Genomic DNA, 21,707 nt, shown 5'->3' with positions numbered 1-21,707 from the left:
ATTGTGCCAGTGGAAAGAGCCTTAAGGAAAGGGACACGTCATTCACTGCGCTGCCCAGGAGCATGTCTGTGGAAAGTGTAGAATGCTGCCCAGGGAGAAGAGGAGGAGCCGTTGGCCTTCTGTTCTGGAAACAATTGCGAAGCAGGAGAGCCGGCCCTGGCTGGCAGGGCGGCCTGTGGCAATACAAGTGTCACCCGCTCCCTGTGCAGACAGACGGAAGCCTGGCTGCTACGGAGAGAGGAGGGGATGTGTAGGACAGAGCGCGTGCTCCACTCTTAGGAAGGAGTCTGGGCAGAAAGCATGCCTGTCCTGAGCCTCTGGGCCCAAGGACACAGCAGCTCTTTGGCCACCTGTCACTGGGGCAGACGTGCGCTAGCCACCAGGCGCCTACGTTGTACTCGCAGGAACAGCTCCCTGAAATAACGGAGAGTCAGACGCCGTTTTCCTCCAGGATGTGGAAGCTTGGAGGAGGCACGGGGTTTAAGGGGAAGGGGTGGGGACTGTCCCCCAAAGCTCCCTATTCCGTGCACGGGGCGTGTGCAGGGATCCTGTCACCTCTCCTTTCCTGTGGGGAATGCACTGGCTTAGTCCGCGATTCTGCCTGAGCGCCAGTGAAAAAGGCCAAGCGATGCCTACTCTGGGAGATGGTAGTGTGTATAGGGTGACATCCTAGGCTCCGGACGCTACTACAGGGTGGTGGCTGTGTCTGCTTAGTTCGGCCTGGCAGGGTGAACCAAGGACGCGAACATGGAGCCCGGGAAAAAAGGCCCAAGAGGCACCAGCTCTCGCGCAGCTCTTCTTCCCTGACGCAACTAAAGACTTGCTGAGGAAGCAGCGGCCAATTGCTGTTCGCTTCACGCCAGTGCCTCTGCAAAAGCACAGCATTCGCTGAGAAATGTTCTGCGGGCTGCTGCTGCTTGCCTGATCCCAGTCTCATGGTGGGAGGAACCCGCATACAGCGAAAGCCACTTTGCCTTGTCATTTGCCCTTGGAAAGCAAAGCATTCATTGGGAAATCTGAGTGTGGTTTGGGGATGCTGCTGCTGCTTGCCTGAGCTAGTCTCCGCAGCACGGTGGAAGATACCCGCATGGATCGAAATACTCTATGCCCTGGCATCTCTTCTGCCTGAGAGAGAAGTCTGCTTGCACACGTCTGTCACCGCGCTCCCCAGCAGCAAGTGTGGGGAAGGCACAGCACGCCGCCCCTGGAGAAGAGAAGGAGCCGTTAGCCTTGGGTTCAGGAAACGCTGGGGAAGCAGGATAGCCTGCCGTGGCACAAACAGCAGGCCTGTGGCAAGACAAGTGTCCCCGCTCCCTGTCCAGAGAGATGGAAGCCTGGCTGCGAAGGAGACATGACGGAACGACTAGGGCAGGGGCACATGCTCCTCTCTGAGGAAGGAGTCTGGGCAGAAGGCAGGTCTGTCCTGTGCCTCTGGTTCCAATGGGACAGCATCCCCTTGGCCACCTGTCCTAAGGGCAGACTTGGGCTTGCCACCAGGTGCCATACCCGCAACGCGAAGAAACAACCCCATGGAGAAACGGGCAGTCAGATGCCATCTTCCACTAGATGTGGCAGCGATGTGGGTGGCAGGGAGTGTGCCGGGGATGGAATAGAGACTGTCCCCCACAGTTCTCCATCCAAGTTTACGGGCCGTGTGCAGGGATCCTGTTGCCTCATGACTCTTGTGTTGAAAGCACTGGCCTAGACCTCATGTCTGCTTGACCGCCGGAACAAAAGGCAAAGCCTTTCCTACCCCAGGATATGGTAATAGGCATAGAGTGCCATGCTAGGCCACGCATGCTGCTGCAGGGTTGTGACTGTCTGCTTAGTTCGGCTTAGCAAGGTGAACCCTGGGCGCGAACTTGGAGACCTGGAAAGCAAGGCCCAAGAGGCACCAGCTCTCCGGAAGCTCTTCTTCCCTGACGCGAAAGAAGCCTTGCTGAGGAAGCTGTGGTGAAGTGCGGTTCGCTCCAAGCCCAAAGCCTCTGTGAAGGCACAACATTCGCTGAGAAATCAGAGTCGGTACTGTGGGCTGCTGCTGCTGGTTGCCTGATCCCAGTTTTTCGGTGGGAGAAACCCACATACAGCTTAAGGCTCTTTGCCCTGGCATAACCTCTGGGAAAGCGTAGCATTTGCTGGAAAATCAGAGTTGGGTTTGGGGATGCTGCTGCTGCTTGCCTGAGCTAGTCTCCGCAGCACGGTGAATGATATTCGCATGGGGCGAAATACTCTTCCCCCTACCATCTCCTCTGCCTGAGAAGCGTGGTTGCACACGTCTGTCACCGCGCTCCCCAGGAGGAATGTGGGGACGACGTAGCACGCCGTCCCCAGAGAAGAGAAGGAGCCGTTGGCGTCTGGGCCGGCAACGCTCGGGAAGCAGGATAGCCTGCCGTGGCACGAACAGCAGGCCTGTGGCAAGACAAGTGACCTCTGCTCCCTGTCCAGAGAGATGGAAGCCTGGCTGCGAAGGAGACATGAGGGGACTACTAGGGCAGGGGCGTGTGCTCCCCTCTGAGGAAGGAGTCTGGGCAGAAGGCAGGCCTGTCCTGTGCCTCTGGTCCCAAGGGGAAAGCATCTCCTTGGCCACCTGTCCTAAGGGCAGACTTGGGCTTGCCACCAGGTGCCATACCCGCAACTCGAAGAAACAACCCCATGGACAAACGGGCAGTCAGATGCCGTCTTCCACCTAGATGTGGCAGCGATGTGGGTGGCAGGGGTGTGCCGGGGAAGGAGTGGAGACTGTCCCCCACAGTTCCCCATCCATGTTTACGGGCCGTGTGCAAGGATCCTGTTGCCTCCTGTCTCCTGTGATGAAGGCACTGGCCTAGACCTCATGTCTGCCTGAGCCCCGGAACAAAGGGCAAAGCCTTACCTACCCAAGGAGATGGTAATAGGCAGAGAGTGCCATGCTAGGCCACGCATGCTGCTGCAGGGTTGTGACTGTGTCTGCTTAGTTCGGCTTAGCAAGGTGAACCCCGGGCGCCAACTTGGAGCACAGGAAAGCAAGGCCCAAGAGGCACCAGCTCTCCGGCAACTCTTCTTCCCTGACGCGAAAGAAGCCTTGCTCAGGAAGCAGTGGTGAAGTTCGCTCCAAGCCCAAAGCCTCTGTGAAAGCACAACATTCGCTGAGAAATCAGAGTCGGTACTGTGGGCTGCTGCTGCAGGTTGCCTGATCCCAGTCTCACGGTGGGAGAAACCCGCATACAGCTTAAGGCTCTTTGCCCGGGCATCTCCTCTGGGAAAGCGCTGCATTCGTTGGGAAATCAGAGTTGGGTTTGGGAATGCTGCTGCTGCTGCTTGCCTTAGCTCGTCCCCGCAGCACGGTGGAAGATACTTGCGTTTAGCGAAATTCTCTTTGCCCTAGCATCCCTCTGCCTGAGAGAGAAACGTGTGTGCACATCTGAAAAGGCCCTAAGGAAAGGGACATGTCTGTCGCCGCCCTCCCATGGATCATGTCTGGGGAAGGTGCAGTACGCTGCCCCGGAGAAGAGTAGCCGTTGGTCTTGGGGTCAGAAAACGCTCGGGAAGCAGGATAGCCTGCCGTGGCACGTACAGCAGGCTGGTGGCAAGACAAGTGTCACCCGCTCCCTGTGCGGAGAGATGGAATCATGGCTGCCAAGGAGATATGAGGGGAAGACTAGGGCAGGGGCGCATGCTCCCCTCTGAGGAAGGAGTCTGGGCAGAAGGCAGGCCTGTCCTGTGCCTCTGGTCCCAAGGGGCCAGCATCTCCTTGTACACCTGTCCCTAGGGCAGACTTGGGTTTGCCACCAGGCGCAATACCCGGAACTCACAGAAACAGCTCCCTGGAGAAACAGGCAGTCAGAGGTCTCCTTCTTCCAAGATGTGGCAGCGTTCGCGGAGGCACAGGGTTTCCGGGGAAGGAGTGGGGGACAGTCCCCCACAGCTCCCCATCCCAGTGCATGGGCGGTGATCAGTGATCCTGTCGCCTCTTCTTTCCTGTGGAGAAGGCACTGGCCTAGTTCCCGAGTCTGCCTGCGTGCCAGGGCAAAAGGCCAAGTCACCGGAGATGGTAGTGTGCATAGAGTGCAATCCTAGGCCTCACATGCTGCTGCAGGGTTGTGGCTTTGCTTAGTTTGGCCTGGCAGTGTGAACCCAGGGCGGGAACATGGAGCCCAGGAAAACAAGGCCCAAGAGGCACCAGCTCTCCCGCGGCTCTTCTTCTCTTAAGCGACAGAGCTAATGTCCAAAGCTTTACTGAGGAAGGAGAGGCGAAGTGCCGTTCGCGCCAAGCCCAAAACCTCTGCAAAAGCAGAGTAGGCGCTGTGAAATCAGAGTCGGTTCTGTGGGCTGCTGTTGCGGCTTGACTTAACCTAGTATTCACAGCACGGTGGGAGAAACTCGCATAGAGCAAAAGCCTCTTTGTACGTGCATCCCCTCTGGGAAAGCACAGCATTCGTTGCAAAATCTGTGTCAGTTCTGTGGGATGCTGATGCCACTTGTCTGAACATAGTCTCCGAAGCATGGTGGGAGAAACCTGTATGGAGCGAAATCCTCTTAGCCCGGTCATCCCCTCTGCCTGAGAGAGAAGCGTGGTTGCGCCTGTGGAAACAGCCTTAAGGAAAGGGACACGTCTGTCACTGTGCTCCCCAGGAGCATGTCTGGGAAAGGCGCAGCAACGCCGCCCTGGGAGAAGAGAACGAGCCATTGGCCTTGTTGTTGGGAAACGGTGGTGAAGCAGGAGAGCCTGCCATGGCAGGAACAGCGGGCGGGTGGCAAGACAAGTGTCACCACAGTCTATGATGACACTTTTGAGTCAAGGTTCATCTACTCTACAGATGAGACTGTAAAATTTTTAAAGGCAACATGTTTAAAGGCAACATCATGAAAGAAGGTTTGGTGGATTGCTTTGATTTTCTATTCATGGTATCAGATGAGTTTAAGGGAGAATAATCCAATAAAAAATTTAAAATTAATTTTAAAAAATAAGAAAAAAAATTTTAATGTCTTTGCCTTTATGATTCCTGCAAATGAATCTACAAGAAAGGACTGAGAACATTTTTTTTTTTCGATTTGTTTTTCTTCAATTTGGACCTCCTCCTTAGGTCTCTGATCAAAGAATGCTTACACAGACTCTGTAGTGTAGAAAGGACAAAATATCATATTACAAAATATTCCATTCCTATCCTTTTGTATACCCAAAACAATAAGTTAATATATGTGCTGCCAAAGGAGCACACCAGAGCTATAAGTTAAGTGAAGATTGTACTGGGAAGATGAAACAATTTTCCATAAAATGAGTGGGTTTTGAATGGGACATGAAGGGTGGACTTGTGAGTTAGGAAAAAATATATATATAAAGACTTAATGAAGGTTTAATTAAAGCATAACAACTATGCTGTATTCCTAAAATATATTAAAATGATATGTAAATACCTTGCTTAGTATTTAATATCTCAGAGTAACATCAAAGCACCTATTAATCCTTTCTACTAACAGCTGTTCATCTTTGTTTTACTTTACATAACATGTGATGGATTGACATTTGTAGAAATAAGGAGGAAACATGGAAGAAAGTGAACAATTAGAAAGGATCAAAATACAGTAATAAACCAGGTAAATAACCAGTGAATATTATTATAGTAAATATATGCACATTTATAAACTGAGAATTTTCAGGAGTGACAACCAATGTAGAAAATCGAGATGGTGTTATAGAAAATTCCATAAAACCCTTTGCATTAGTTTAACAGCCTGGTATAATATTTAGAAACGTGTAATTTCTTTGAGCAGTTAAGCATAGAAAAACATGGCTGAAATAATGATAAAAACTTAACATTTACTTAAATTTTTGTTTATTTTTATCCTTTAATGCCCATCTTGTGTTCATAATGTCCTAAGTATTTGTGGTTGTTAGATCAAAGTAAATTTGGAAATTTCCATGGGGAGGGGAAATGGTATCTGTTTGTAAAATAAAACAAAACAAAAACACAGGGCACCTTTCCTATGGTTGTGAGCTGCCCTTCCCTTACTGCTCAATGCATTTTCATTAACACCCACCTCACAGTCCATAGGCAGCTATCTGTGTTCCCATCTTTAAGAAATTTTATCCCACAAGTCTTTCCTCATGACATTGTTGCCTATTACATAAATCAAACAGACATTCAACCTCTTGGAATGGAATCAGAAACCCACAAAGCTGACTGCTGTCAGGACTCATAAGGAAGGCAATTAATAAATTTATTATTTAGGAGAGGAGTTGTTTGCTTTCCAAAAATCCATGCAAAGTTGGAATGTTATCCGGAGTGTATATCAAACTGACGAAGCTAAAAGTGTCTTTTTATCTCAGGTTCACCCATTTGACAATCATTACATTTTCTCCTTTATCTCTGGTTTGGTCAGCTATGCTAGTGTCAGAACACTTAATTCATTCAGTCAATCAACAAAGACCTATTTAGTACTAATTTTTTGTGGGTGTGATGAATAAGACACATATCTGCCACAATGGAGCATATGATCTAGAGTTTAAAATTCATATTTGAATTAATTACATACCACCACATACATTAATTACATACTTACCACCACAAATGTAAACAACACTTATAAAATTGATAATGCTAAGGAGAAGACCTTAATATTAAAAGCAATAAAATTGATATGTCTATTAGTAGAAATAAAAAATAGTCATATGTTAACTAAAGTAAAATTTAGGGCTCCCTGGGTGACTCAATCGGTTAAGCAGCTGCCTTTGGCTCAGCTCATGATCCCAGGGTGCTGGGATTAAGACCGGCATCAGGTTCACTGCTGGGTAATAAGCCTGCCTCTCGATCTTCCTCTGCCTGCCACTCTGCCAACTTGAGCTCTCTCTCTCTCTGTCAAATAAACAAATAAAATCTTAAAAAAAGATAAATATAAAGTAACACTTACTGGAGAAATGGGGATGGTGATGTCATCAAGATGGCAACATGGATGCATGGAAGGCTCCTTATTTATTGCGAAAGGTAAATGTATAGTCAAAACCAGATTCTCTGATATTGTAATGGTGATATATAAATCATTTAGTAGTCTAGTTTAAAAGTTAAAAAAAACAAGCCTATTAAAAATAACTATAACTGCAATCATTTGTTATTGAAAGTACAATATAAAAATGATCTAAAATGTAAAAACAGCAATAACCTATTTTTAAAGGAGAAGTATAAATTTTCTGTAAACTATTGAAGTTCAGTTGTTTTCAAAATAAAATGGAATGTTATAACTAACGTATTTTATATAAGCTTAATGGTAAATATAAAAAAATATGTAGTAGATTCACAAAAGATTTTGATAAAGAAGTTAAAACATACTGCCACAAAAAGTCATCAGATTACAAACAAAGAGAACAAGACAGGAAATAAAGAGCAGAGCATCTACAAAAGAGAAACAAAACAGATAAACACTGGGGAAAGAAAAAAATTTTTAAAAAGGGAGGGGAAGGCAAACCATAATACACTTAACTATAAGTAACAAACTGTTTCTGGAGGGGAGATGGGCAGGGGAATGGGCTAAGCCAGTAATAATTATTAGGAGGTCACTTGTGATGAGAATTGATGAGCATATGTAAATGGTGAATTACTAAATTCTACTCCTGAAACTAATATTACACTATATATTAACTAAAATTTAAATAAATCATGAAATGTAAAAAGAATGAAAGGCAATAGTTAAGTCCTTACCTATCCATAATTACTTTAACTGTAAGTGAATGGAATCATCAGTTGGAAGACATAGAAAGGCTAGAATAGATTAAAAAACAAACAAAAAACACAAGATCCAACAATATGTTGCATATAAAAGAATCTCTATAGCTTTAAGGACACACATGGGCAGAGAGTAAAGGGATGGAAAAAGATATTCCAAGCTAATGATAACAAAAGAAAACAAGGGTGACAATAACTATAACAGACAAAATAGGGTTTTTATAAGCTAAAAATCACCACAGGAGTCAAAGAAGGTCATTATACAATAAGAAAAGTGTCATCAATTCATCAATACAGTAATTGTAAATATCATGTACCTAATATTGAGCCACATAAATATATAAAACAAATACTAACAAAACAAAAAGGAGAAATAAATAGCAATACAATAATATCTGGGGACAATAATACCCCACTCTTACCTATGGAGAGATCATCCAGACAGAAAATCAATAAGAAAATAGTAAATTTAGACACTATGCCTGGACAACTGGGTGGCTCAGTCAGTTAAGCCTTTGCCTTTGGCTCAGGTCGTGATCCCAGGTCCTGAGATAGAGTCCCACATTGGGCTCCCTGCTCAAGAGGGGGTCTTCTCACTCTGTCTCTGCACTTGCCCCTTTCTCATTCTCTCTGCCCTGCTCTCTCTCTCTCTCTCAAACAAACAAAACAAACAAACAAGAACTATGTCAAATGAACCTAACATATTTACAGGATATTCCATCCAATAGTATAATAAATATTCTTCTCAAACACATGTGGAAAATTTTCTAGGATAGATCACATTTTAAACCACAAAACAAGAGTCCCCCAAAATCAATAATATAGAAAGCATATCAAGTATATTTCCAGCCAAAATAATATGAAACTAGAAATCAATACAGAAGGAAATTTGGAAAATTTTCAAATACACAGACATACACATTTTTAAACAAACAAAAAATCAAAAAAAGAAGACAAAGTGGGAATAAAAATACATCTTGAGGAAAATAAAAAAATATATACCAAAAAATTATGAGAAGCAGCAAAGCAGTTATAAAAGGAAATTTTATAGCTATAAATGTATATAAAAAAAGATTTCAAATAAAGAACTTAATATAAAAGCTCAAAAAAATACAAAAAGAACAAAGTAAAATTAAAAGTAGCAAAATGAAGGAAAAAACTAAAAATTAGGGCAGAAATAAATGAAATATAGAATTAAAAAACTAGAAAGTTTTTTTTTTAATGGTAAATAATATTAAACTTGGTAATGGTAAATAAAAAAAAAAAAGACAGCTATCCAGAATAGATCACATCCTTGGTCCTAAATCAGGACTCAACCGGTATCAAAAGATTGGGATCATTCCCTGCATATTTTCAGACCACAATGCTCTAAAGCTAGAACTCAACCACAAAAGGAAGTTTGAAAAGAACCCAAATACATGGAGACTAAAGAGAATCCTTCTAAAGAATGAATGGGTCAACTGGGAGATTAAAGAAGAATTGAAAAAAATCATGGAAACAAATGATAATGAAAATACAACGGTTCAAAATCTGTGGGACACAACAAAGGCAGTCCTGAGAGGAAAATATATAGCGGTACAAGCCTTTCTCAAGAAACAAGAAAGGTCTCGGGTACACAACCTAACCCTACACCTAAAAGAGCTGGAGAAAGAACAAGAAAGAAACCCTAAGCCCAGCAGGAGAAGAGAAATCATAAAGATCAGAGCAGAAATCAATGAAATACGAACCAAAAAAACAATAGAACAAATCAACGAAAGTAGGAGCTGGTTCTTTGAAAGAATTAATAAAATTGATAAACCCCTGGTCCGACTTATCAAAAAGAAAAGAGAAAGGACCCAAATAAATAAAATCATGAATGAAAGAGGAGAGATCACAACTAACACCAAAGAAATACAAACTATTATAAGAACATACTATGAGCAACTCTATGTCAATAAATTTGACAATCTGGAAGAAATGGATGCATTCCTAGAAACATATAAACTACCACAACTGAACCAGGAAGAAATAGAAAGCCTGAACAGACCCATAACCAGTAAGGAGATTGAAACAGTCATTAAAAATCTCCAAACAAACAAAACCCCAGGGCCAGACGGCCTCCTGGGGGAATTCTACCAAACATTTAAAGAAGAACTAATTCCTATTCTCCTGAAAATGTTCCAAAAAATAGAAATGGAAGGAAAACTTCCAAACTCATTTTATGAGGCCAGCATCACCTTGATCCCAAAACCAGATAAGGATCCCACCAAAAAAGAGAGCTATAGACCAATATCCTTGCTGAAAACAGATGCAAAAATACTCAACAAAATACTAGCCAATAAGATTCAACAGTACATTAAAAGGATTATTTACCACGACCAAGTGGGATTTATTCCAGGGCTGCAAGGTTGGTTCAACATCCGCAAATCAGTCAATGTGATACAACACATCAATAAAAGTAAGAACAAGAACCATATGATACTCTCAATAGATGCTGAAAAAGCATTTGACAAAGTACAGCATCCCTTCCTGATCAAAACTCTTCAAAGTGTAGGAATAGAGGGCACATACCTCAATATCATCAAAGCCATCTATGAAAAACCCACCGCAAATATTCTCAATGGAGAAAAACTGAAAGCTTTTCCGCTAAGGTCAGGAACACGGCAGGGATGTCCATTATCACCACTGCTATTCAACATAGTACTAGAGGTCCTAGCGTCAGCAATCAGACAACAGAAGGAAATTAAAGGCATCAAAATCGGCAAAGAAGAAGTCAAATTATCACTCTTCGCAGATGATATGATACTATATGTGGAAAACCCAAAAGACTCCACTCCAATACTGCTAGAACTTATACAGGAATTCAGTAAAGAGTCAGGATATAAAATCAATGCACAGAAATCAGTTGCATTTCTCTACACCAACAGCAAGACAGAAGAAAGAGAAATTAAGGAGTCAATCCCATTTACAATTGCAGCCAAAACCATAAGATACCTAGGAATAAACCTAACCAAAGACGCATAGAATCTATACTCAGAAAACTATAAAGTACTCATGAAAGAAATTGAGGAAGACACAAAGAAATGGAAAAATGTTCCATGCTCCTGGATTGGAAGAATAAATATTGTGAAAATGTCTATGCTACCTAAAGCAATATACACATTTAATGCAATTCCTATCAAAGTACCATCCATATTTTTCAAAGAAATGGAACAAATAATTCTAAAATTTATATGGAACCAGAAAAGACCTCGAATAGCCAAAGGGATATTGAAAAAGAAAGCCACCATTGGTGGCATCACAATTCCGGACTTCAAGCTCTATTACAAAGCTGTCATCATCAAGAAAGCATGGTACTGGCACAAAAACAGACACATAGATCAATGGAACAGAATAGAGAGCCCAGAAATAGACCCTCAACTCTACAGTCAATTAATCTTTGACAAAGCAGGAAAGAATGTCCAATGGAAAAAAGACAGCCTCTTCAATAAATGGTGCTGGGAAAATTGGACAGCCACATGCAGAAAAATGAAATTGGACCATTTCCTTACACCAAACACAAAAATAGACTCAAAATGGGTGAAGGACCTCAGTGTGTGAAAGGAATCCATCAAAATCTTTGAGGAGAACACAGGCAGCAGCCTCTTCGACCTCAGCCGCAGCAACATCTTCCTAGGAACAACGCCAAAGGCAAGGGAAGCAAGGGCAAAAATGAACTATTGGGATTTCATCAAGATCAAAAGCTTTTGCACAACAAAGGAAACAGTTAACAAAATCAAAAGACAACTGACAGAATGGGAGAAGATATTTGCAAACGACATATCAGATAAAGGACTAGTGTCCAGAATCTATAAAGAACTTAGCAAACTCAACACCCAAAGAACAAATAATCCAATCAAGAAATTGGCAGAGGACATGAACAGACATTTCTGCAAAGAAGACATCCAGATGGCTAACAGACACATGAAAAAGTGCTCCATATCACTCGGCATCAGGGAAATACAGATCAAAACCACAATGAGATATCACCTCACACCAGTCAGAATGGCTAAAATCAACAAGTCAGGAAATGAAAGATGCTGGCAAGGATGCGGAGAAAGGGGAACCCTCCTACACTGTTGGTGGGAATGCAAGCTGGTGCAACCACTCTGGAAAACAGCATGGAGGTTCCTCAAAATGTTGAAAATAGAACTGCCCTATGACCCAGCAATTGCACTACTGGGTATTTACCCTTAAGATACTAACGTAGTGATCCAAAGGGGCACGTGCACCCGAATGTTTATAGCAGCAATGTCCACAAGAGCCAAACTATGGAAAGAACCTAGATGTCCATCAACAGATGAATGGATCAAGAAGGTGTGGTATATATACACAATGGAATACTATGCAGCCATCAAAAGAAATGAAATCTTGCCATTCGCGACAACATGGATGGAACTAGAGCGTATCATGCTTCGTGAAATAAGTCAAGCAGAGAAAGACAACTATCATATGATCTCCCTGATATGAGGAAGTGGTGATGCAACAGGGGGGCTTACGTGGGTAGGAGAAGAGTAAATGAAAAAAGATTGGATTGGGAGGGAGACAAACCATAAGTGACTCTTAATCTCACAAAACAAACTGAGGGTTTCTGGGGGAAGGGGGTTTGAGAGAAGGGGGTGGGATTATGGACATTGGGGAGGGTATGTGCTTTGGTGAGTGCTGTGAAGTGTGTAAACCTGGTGATTCACAGACCTGTACCCCTGGGGATAAAAATATATGTTTATAAAAAATAAAAAATTAAAAAAAAGACAGCTAGACTAACTCAGAAAAAAGAGAGAAGACTCAATAAAATCAGAAATGAAAAAGACATTATAACAGATACCACAGAAATATAAAGGATAAAAGACAGTTAAATGCCAGTGAATCAAAAGCCTAGAGGAAATGGACAAATAACTAGGCACATACAACCAATCAAGACTGAATCATAAGGACATAAAAAATGTGAACAGACCAATAAGGGGTAAGGAGATTGAATCTGTAATAAAAACCTTCTAACAAATAAAAGTCCAGAATCAGATGATTTCCACAGTGAATTCTACCAAACATTTTAAGGCAAAATAATACAAATACTTTTTAAACCCTTCCCAAAGAGTTGAAGAGGTTGAAATACTCCGAGGCACATTTTACAAGCCAGCATTATCTTGATATCAAAACCAGACAGGAGCACTACAAACGCAAAACAAAACAAAACAAAAACAAACAAACAAACAAAAAAAAAAAAACAAAGCAGCAACAAAAAGAACTACTGGATAATATCCCTGATAAATAAAAATTTAAAAATTCTCTACAAAATGCTACAAAACTGAATTCACCAGCACATATCAGTAAATGTGATGCATTATATTAATAGAATGATCAATAAAAACTCATATGTTCAACTCAATATATGCAGAAAAGGCATTTGACAAAATTCAACACCCTTTCATAATAAAAATACTCACCAAACTGGGTACAGAAAGAATACACTTCAACATAATAAAAACCACATATTCCGTGGAAGGATTCAAGATGGCGGAGAAGTAGCAGGCTGAGAGGACATCAGGTAGCAGGAGATCAGCTAGATAGCTTATCTAACCATTGCAAACACCTACAAATCCAATGGGAGATCAAAGAGAAGGAGAGTAACAATTCTAGAAACAGAAAATTGATCACTTTCTGAAAGGTAGAGCCGGCAGAAAAGTGAACCCAAAGAACAGGAAGGTAGACTGCGGGGGTGGGGGTGCAGCTCCCGGCAAGCAGTGGAGCAACGGAGCACAAAATCAGGACTTTTAAAAAGTTTGATCCACTGAGGGATATCACCCCAGAGGCTCAACCAGAGTGAAGCCCAAGTGGGCTCAGCATAGTCCCAGGTCCCTCAGGGTCACAGAAGGACCAGGGGTATCTGAGTGTCACAGAACTCACAGGTATTAGAGTGGGGAAGCCGGCTACAGAGACAAAGCTGAGGAGTGAGCTCTCAACCCAGGGTTACTTTGAACCAGGCATAGGCAGGATGAGCTTGGAGCACGGCCAAGGGCCAGGGAGACGGGAGTAATTGAGCTCTTTTCTCCAAGCATGGCCAGAGGCCAGGGAGATGAGAATGACCAAGGACTTTTCTCCAAGTACGAGTGACAGAGCGCTTTTCTCCAAGCATGGCCAGAGGCTGGGAAGATGGGAGTGATTAAGCACTTTTCTCTAAGGGTGCACTGAGGAGCGGGGCCTTGAGCTCTCCACTCCTCTGGGCAGGATTGTGAGACCGCCATTATCATTCCATCATCCAGAACTCTACGGAAAGCCTTCAGGGAACAAAAGCTCCCGGATTACTTAGCCTTACCCCAGGTAAGGGCAGGACAAATCCATCTCGGGCAAAGACACTTGAGAATCAATACAACAGGCCCCTTCCCCAGAAGACCAACAAGAAACCCAGCCAAGATCAACTTCACTTAGTAAGGAGAACAGTGGAATTCCAGAGGAGGAGAAAGCAAAACAAGGAATTCGTGGCTTTCTCCCAATGATTCATTAGTCTTGCAGTTATATCTTTTTTTCTTTTTTCTTCTGCTAATTTTTTTTAACTTTTACCCTTTCCTCTTTTAATGATTTTTAACTAGTTTATTTTTAAAATACCTTACAAAAAATAATCATCTATTTTGAACCTTCATTTTTATAGTCATATATTATCCTCCATTGTACTTAACTATATATTTTTTTACACATAAGGTTTTTTCTTTTAAAAAATTTGGGGTATAACTTCTCCTAATAGAACAAAATATACCCTAAATCTATCTCCAAGATTGTTCTAGTGTCCGCATGAGCAAATTCTCTCCAGTTTATTTTTCTTTATTGTCCCAACCAACTTGCTTTATCAACTTATTTTTTAGAAATTAAATTTATTTCTCATTTTTTTAAAGATTTTATTTATTTATCAGAGAGAGGCGGGGAGAGAGTGATCACAGGCAGACAGAATGGCAGGCAGAGGCAGAGGGAGAAGCAGGCGCCCTGCCGAGCAAGGAGCCCGATGTGGGACTCGATCCCAGGACGCTGAGATCATGACCTGAGCCGAAGGTAGCTGCTTAACCAACTGAGCCACCCAGGTGTCCATTTCTTCCTCATTTTTATAGGTTTATTCCATCCCTTCATTGTGCCTACCCTTATATGTTTTTCATCCTTTAAAATTTTGGGAGGTAGTTTCTTCTAAGAGACCAAAATACTCCCCAAATTAAGTGAGTGACCCTGTTCTAGTCACAAGTCTAGTACATATATATTTTTTTTTCTTTTTTAATATTTTTCCTTGTTTTCTTTTTTTTAAACCTTTTTTCCCCCCTTGAACTTCTTTTTTATCCCCTTTCGTACTCCCACAACTTGGGTCTCTTCTGATTTGGTTAAAGCACATTTTCCTGGGGTCTTTACCACCTTTTTAGCATTTTATTTGCTCCTTTATGTATTCTAATCTGCTCAAAATGACAAGGTGGAAAAACTCACCACAAGAAAAAGAACAAGAGGCAGTACCAAAGGCTAGGGAACTAATCAAAACAGACATTGGTAATATGACAGAACTAGAGTTTAAAATGACAACTCTCAAGGTTCTAGCTGGGCTCGAAAAAGGCATGGAAGTTATTAGAGAAACCCTCTCCAGAGAGATAAAAGCCCTTTCTGGAGAAATAAAAGAACTAAAACATAACCAAGTTGAAATCAAAAGAGCTGTTAATGAGGTGCAATAAAAAATGGAAGTTCTTACTGCTAGGATAAATGAGGCAAAAGAATTAGTGATATGGAAGACCAAATGATGGAGAATAAAGAAGCTGAGCAAAAGAGAGACAAACAAATACTGGACGACGAGGAGAGAATTTGAGAGATAAGTGAACCCATAAGATGACACAACATTAGAATAATTGGGATCCCTGAAGAAGAAGAAAGAGAGAGGGGAGCAGAGGGTATATTGGAGAGATTTTGTAGAGAATTTCCTTAATATGGCAAAGGGAACAAACATCAAAATCCAGGAGATGCAAAGAATGACCCTCAAAATCAATAAAAATAGGTCCACACCCCGTAACCTGATAGTAAAATTTACAACTGTTAACAACAAAGAGAAAATCCTGAAAGCAGCCTGGGAAAAGAAGTCTGTATTGTACAACAGTAAAAACATTTGATTGGCAGGAGACTTATCCACAGAGACCTGGCAGACCAGAAAGAACTGGCATGATATATTCAGTGTTAAATGAGGAAAGCACGCAGCCAGGAATACTATATCCAGCTAGGCTATCATTGAAAATAGAAGGAGAGATTAAAAAGCTACCAGGACAAACAAAAGCTGAAAGAATTTGCAAACACAAAACCAACTCTCCAGGAAATATTGAAAGGGGTCCTCTAAGCAAAGAGAGAGCCTAAAAGTAGTAGATCAGAAAGGAACAGAAACAATATACAGTAACAGTCACATTATAGGCAATACAATGCCACTAAATGTATATCTCTCAATAGTTACCCTGAATGTAAATGGCCTAAATGCACCAATCAAAAGACACAGGGTATCAGAATGGATAAAAAGCAAAACCCATCAATATGCTGCCCAAGAAACTCATCATAGACCCGAAGACACCCCTAGATTTAAAGAGAGGGGGTGGAAAACAATTTACCATGCTAATGGACATCAGAAGAAAGCTGGGGTGGCAATCCTTATATCAGGTCAATTAGATTTTAAGCCAAAGACGATAATAAGAGATGAGGAAGGACACTATATCATACTTCAACAAGAAGACCTAACAATTTTAAATATCTATGTCCTGAACATGGGAGCAGCCAACTATATAAACCAATTAATAACAAAATCAAAGAAACACATCGACAATAATAAAATAATAGTAGGGTAATTTAACACTCCCCTCATTGAAATGGACAGATCATCCAAGCAACAGATACACAAGGAAAAAGGCCTTACATTGACACACTGGACAAGATGGACATCACAGGTATATTCAACACATTCCATCCCAAAATAACAGAATACACATTCTTCTCTAGTGCACATGGAACATTCTCCAGAATAGACCACATCCTGGGTCATAAATCAGATCTCAACCATTATCAAAAGATTGGGATCATCCCCTGCATATTCTCAGACCACAATGCTCTGAAACTAGAACTCAATCACAAGAGGAAATTTGGAAAGAACACAAATACATGGAGACTAAACAGCATCCTTCTAAAAAATGAATTGGTCAACCAGGAAATTAAAGAAGAATTGAAAAAATTCATGGAAACAAATGATAATGAAAACAAAAGTGTTCAAAATCTGTGGGATACAGCAAAGGCAGTCCTGAGAGGAAAATATAAAGCTGTACGAGCCTTTCTCAAGAATCAAGAAAGATCTCAAATACAAAACATAACCCTACACCTAAGGGGGTCAGAGAAAGAACAACAAAGAAAGCCTAAACCCAGCAGGAGAAGAGTAATAATAAAGATCAGAGCAGAAATCAATGAAATAGAAACAAACGAACAAAAAAACACAAACAAAAGAAAACAAAACAAAACAAAAAAACCAATAGAACAAATCAACGAAACAAGGAGCTGGTTCTTTGAAAGAATTAATAAGATTGATAAAGAAAGAGAAAGGACCCAAATAAATAAAATCATGAATGAAAGAGGAGAGATCACAACCAACAGCAAAGAAATACAAACAATTATAAGAACATGCTATGAGCAACTCTACGCCAACAAATTCAACATTCGGGAAGAAATGGATACATTCCTAGAGACATATAAACTACGACAACTGAACCAGGAAGAAATAGAAAACCTGAACAGACCCATAACCAGTATGGAGATTGAAACAGTCACCAAAAATCTCCAAACAAACAAAAGCCCCGGGCCAGATGGCTTCCCAGGGGAATCCTACCAAACATTTAAAGAAGAATTAATTCCTATTCTCCTGATACTGTTCCAAAAAAATAGAAATGGAAGGAAAACTTCCAAACTCTTTTTTTTCTGAGGCCAGCATCACCTTGATCCCAAAACCAGACAAGGATCCCATCAAAAAAGAGAACTACAGACCAATATCCTTGATGAACACGGATGCAAAAATTCTCACCAAAATACTAGCCAATAAGATTCAACAGTACATTAAAAGGATTATTCACCACGACCAAGTGGGATTTATTCCAGGGCTACAAGGTTGGTTCAACATCTGCAAATCAATCAATGTGATACAACACATTAATAAAAGAAAGAACAAGAACCATATGATACTCTCCATAGATGCTGAAAAAGCATTTGGCAAAGTGCAGTGTCCCTTCCTGAATAAAACTCTTCAAAGTGTAGGGATAGAGGGCACATATTATCAATATTATCAAAGCCATCTATGAAAAACCCACTGCAAATATCATTTTCAATGGAGAAAAACTGAATACTTTTCCCCTGAGGTCAGGAACACGGCAGGGATGTCCGTTATCACCACTGCTATTCAACATCATACTAGAAGTCCTAGCCTCAGCAATCAGACAACAAAAAGAAATTAAAGGCATCCAAATTTTGCCAAATTGGCAAAAGAGAAGTCAAACTATCCCTGTTTGCAGACGATATGACACTGTATGTGGAAAGCTTAAAGGACTCCACTCCAAATCTGCTATAACTTGTATAGGAATTCTGTAAAGTATCAGGATATAAATCAATGAACAGAAATTGGTTGCATTTTTTTTATACCAACAAGACTGAAGAAATAGAAATTAAGGAGTGAATCCCATTTACAATTGTACCCAAAACCCTAAGATACCTAGGAATAAACCTAACCAAAGAGACAAAGAATCTAAACTCAGAAAACTCTAAAGTACTCATGAAAGAAATTGAAGAAGACACAAAGATATGGAAAAATGTTCCATGCTCCTGTATTGGAAGAACAAATATTGTGAAAATGTCTATGCTACCTAAAGCAATCTACACATTTAATGCAATCCCTATCAAAATCTCATCCATTTTTTTCAAAGAAATGGGACAAATAATCCTAAAATATATATGGAACCAGAAAATACCTCGAATAGCCAGAGGAATATTGAAAAAGAAAGCCAATGTTGTTGGCATCACAATTTCAGACTTCAAGCACTATTACAAAGTTGTCATCATCAAGAGAGTAGGGAACTGTCCCCAAAACAGACATAGATCAATGGAACAGAATAGAGAGCCCAGAAATACACCCTCAACTCTATGGTCAATAATCTTCAACAAAGCAGGAAGGAATGTCCTATGGAAAAGAGACAGCCTCTTCAACAAATGGTGTTGGGAAAATTGAACAGCCACATGCAGAAAAATGAAGTTGGACCATTTCCTTACACCATACATGAAAATAGACTGGAAATGGATGAAGAAGCATAATGTGAGAAAGGAATCCATCAAAATCCTTGAGGAGAGATCAGGTAGCAACCTCTTTGACCTCAGCAGCAGCAACTTCTTCCTAGGAACATCGCCAAAGGCAAGGGAAGCAAGGGCAAGAATGAACTATTGGGATTTCATCAGATCAAAAAGCTTTTGCACGGCAAAGGAAACAGTTAACAAAGCCAAAAGATGACTGTCAGAAGTTATCTGGGAGAAGATATTTGCAAATTACATACCAGATAAAGGGCCAGTATCTATCCAAAATCTATAAAGAGCTTATCAAACTCAACACCCTAAGAACAAATAATCCAATGAAGAAATGGGCAGAGGACATGAACAGACATTTCTGCAAAGAATACATCCAAATGGCCAACAGACACATGAAAAAATGCTCCACATCACTCGGCATCAGGGAAATACAAATCAAAACCAGAATGAGATACCACCTCACACCTTTCAGAATGGCTAAAATGAACAAGTCAGTCAATGACAGATGCTGGTGAGGATGTGGAGAAAGGGCAACCCTCCTACACTGTACATGGGAATGCAAGCTGGTGCAACCACTCTGGAAAACAGCGTGCAGGTGCCTCAAAAAGCTGAAAATAGAACTAGCCTATGACCCAGTGATTGTAGTACTGGGTATATACCCTAAAGATACAAACGTGGCATTCTGAAGGGGCACATGCACCCAAATGTTTATAGCAGCAATGTCCACAATAGTTAAACTATGGAAAGAACCTAAATGTCCTTCAACAGATGAATCAATAAATAAGATGTGGTATATATGTTCAATGGGATACTATGCAGCCATCAAAAGAAATGAAATCCTGCCATTTGTGATGACGTGGATGGAACTAGAGGGTATTATGCTTGGCGAAATAAATCAATCTGAGAAAGACAACTATCATATGATCTCCCTGATATGATGAAGTGGAGATGCAACATAGGCGGTTTCGGGCGTACGAAAAGAAAAATAAAAGAAGATGGGATTGGGAGGGAGACAAACCATAAAAGACTGAATCTCACAAAACAGACTGAGGGTTGCTGGGGGGATGTGTGTTGGGAGAGGATGGTGGGGGTATGGACATTGGGGAGGGCAGGTGCTATGGTGAGTGATGGTGAGTGCTATGAAATGTGTAAACCTGGTGATTCACAGACCTGTAACCCTAGGGATAAAAACATTATATGTTTATAAAAATTTTTTTAAAATAATTTAAAAAATCCATTAAAGAAAAAACATATTGCAAGCCCAGAGCTAATCTCATATTCAATCAAAAAGTTTGAAAGTTTTCCCCTTAAAGATCAGAAAAAAGACAAGTGTGTCCACTTTCACTACTCTCATTTGACATAGTACTGGATGTCCTAGCCAGAGAAACAAGGAACACAAAGAAATAAAAGACTCAAAAAAAAGAAAAGGAAGAAGTAAAATTTTCTTTTTTTGGATAACATATAAAAGAATCCTAAAAAATTCACAAAAAATTTTGAATAAACAAATTTAGTAAAGCTGCCAAATACAAGATCAATATATAAAAGACAATAATTTTGTTTTGTTTCGTTTTTTTTTTAATATGGAATGCTTCTCAGTTTTTCATGTCATCCTTGTTCAGTGATCAAGCTAATCTTCTCTGCATCATTCCAATTTTAGTATATGTGCTGCCAAAGTAAGCACAAGACAGGAGCTTTTTAACACTCTAATGATGAACTGTCTGAAAAAATAAAGAGAACAATCTAATTCACAATAGCATCAAAACTAATAAAATACTTAGGAAAAGATTTAACTAAGAAGATAAAAGATCTGTACCCCATAAACTATGACATTGATAAAGAAATTGAAGGAGACATAAATGGAAAGATAGCTCATATTTATGAATGGTAAGAATTAACATTGTTAAAATGTCCATACTACCGAAAACCATCTGTAAATTCAATTCCTATCAAAAATCCAATGTTAGGGGTGCCTGGGTGGCTCAGTGGGTTAAGCCACTGCCTTCGACTCAGGTCATGATCCCAGGGTCCTGGGATCGAGCCCTGCATCAGGCTCTCTGCTCAGCAGGAAGCTGCTACCTCTTCTCTCTCTCCCTGCCTCTCTGCCTGCTTGTCATCTCTCTCTGTGAAATAAATAAATAAATAATCTTTAAAAAAAACCAATATTGTGTTTTTACAGAAGTAAGTAAAGAATCCTAAAATTTATATGAGACCATAAAAGACAACAAATAATTAAAGCAGTTCTGAGAAAGAATGAAGAAGCGAAATTACACTCTTGATTTGAAACTATACTACAAAGCCCTCATGCTCAAAACAATAAAGTATACTGGCATAAAAACAGACCCATAAACAAGTAGAACAGAATTGAGAGTCCAGAAATAAATCCTTTCATACAGTCACCTAATATTTGACAGGGGACAACATATACAATGGGTAAAGATAGTCTGTTCAATAAATGATATTTAAAACTGAATAGTCACATAAACCAGCATGAAACTGGAACCTTATATAACTCATAAATCTTAACTTGAAATAGATTAAAGACTTAAATGTGATGCATGAAACTAAATTTCCTAAAGGAAAACATAGGAAAAATTCTCCTTGACATTGGTCTTGCCAATAGTTTTTTGGATACCAGACCAAAAACACAAGCAAAAGAAGCAAAAAAAT

The 21,707-nt window shown here is 40.9% G+C and overlaps 1 protein-coding gene and 1 non-coding gene across 3 annotated transcripts in view; one reads left to right on the top strand and one right to left on the bottom strand.

The window, feature by feature from the left end:
- The window catches only part of LOC131816542 (conserved oligomeric Golgi complex subunit 2-like), a 199,809-nt gene that overhangs the window by 23,305 nt on the left and 154,797 nt on the right, over positions 1-21,707 (top strand). The gene's annotated exons all lie outside the window — the stretch shown is intronic.
- On the bottom strand, positions 20,615-20,721 carry LOC131817152 (U6 spliceosomal RNA). Its single transcript, XR_009348361.1, has one exon. It is a non-coding gene; the product is annotated as a U6 spliceosomal RNA (small nuclear RNA).

Source organism: Mustela lutreola, chromosome 15, assembly GCF_030435805.1.
Source record: "Mustela lutreola isolate mMusLut2 chromosome 15, mMusLut2.pri, whole genome shotgun sequence".
Lineage (NCBI taxonomy): Eukaryota > Metazoa > Chordata > Mammalia > Carnivora > Mustelidae > Mustela > Mustela lutreola.
The sequence above is the reverse complement of the archived record's forward strand: the minus strand, read 5'-3'. Positions and strand labels throughout refer to the sequence as shown.